The 986-nt window shown below is 50.2% G+C and overlaps 1 non-coding gene across 1 annotated transcript; it reads left to right on the plus strand.

Annotated features, from left to right (window-relative positions):
- The first annotated feature begins 285 nt into the window (after positions 1-285).
- On the plus strand, positions 286-389 carry LOC142453957 (U6 spliceosomal RNA). The gene has a single exon (XR_012785506.1). It is a non-coding gene; the product is annotated as a U6 spliceosomal RNA (small nuclear RNA).
- Positions 390-986: the final 597 nt, after the last annotated feature.

The following is a 986-nucleotide window of genomic DNA, read 5'->3' on the forward strand; positions in this document are numbered from 1 at the left end:
TTCTTCCCTCCCGCCATAATTCCCTGCCCGCCCCCTGGCCCCGCCCCCAGCCCCAGCCCTGGCCGCCTCTTCAAAGTCTGTTCCCCTGGTGTGAGAATCACTTTTCTTTTCCTGTGTTTCTCCCTTATCACAACGGTGTCATTAAATAATGGTCTTTGTAAGCCTGACTAACTTTGCACAGTGCGCTCTAGTTTTGTCCATCGCTTGACGTGGGTGAGAGAGTTGTCATTGTTTGTGGTGATGCATAATATTCCATTGTGTGGAAGGACCAGAGTTTGTCTAGCCGTTCCCTCCCAGTGCTCGGACTAAAATGGGAACATACAGAGATTAGCATGGCCCCTGCGCAAGGATGACACGCAAATTCGCGTCTAGCCATTCCTCTAGTTTTTTATTGTTCCCATTTTATTGGAAATTATGGAAATTTCCACCATCAATGTAGGTGAGCTGCCTGTGTCTGCCCGTGTGGTGTCCCTGATGTCTTTAGGGCATGTGCCCAGTAGAGGGATTGCAGGATCGCGAGGGACTGGCACTTGCGCTTGTTTATGAAGCACCAGGCCGATGTCCATGGTGGTTGTGCAAGTGTACAGCCCCACCAGCAACGCCTGAGCATCCGGTCTCTCCGCAGGCCTGACTGTCGGTACTCTGTGTCCAGTTCCGGCTTCCCTGCCATGGTTGCAGAGGTAAAAACCCTCAACTCCACGGCATCTTAGGGCTGGCAAGAACCTGAGAGATGACCTTGTCTTACTCTCCTTCTCCTTAGGATCAACATTTTGTTGGGGGCTCTTACAAAGTCAACCGGATCCAGCATATTTGTGCATACATATGTTGCCCTCATCATTTTCTAAACATTTACTTTCTATTTCAGTCCTTGGTATCAGCTCCTCCTTTTTCCCTCCCCACCAGCCTGCCCACTTTACTCTTTCATTTTATACACAAGGTCCACAGAAGGGGAGTGGCTCGTCCAGGGTCACACGGAAGATAAGTGA

Source organism: Tenrec ecaudatus, chromosome 7 (assembly GCF_050624435.1).
Source record: "Tenrec ecaudatus isolate mTenEca1 chromosome 7, mTenEca1.hap1, whole genome shotgun sequence".
Classification (NCBI taxonomy): domain Eukaryota; kingdom Metazoa; phylum Chordata; class Mammalia; order Afrosoricida; family Tenrecidae; genus Tenrec; species Tenrec ecaudatus.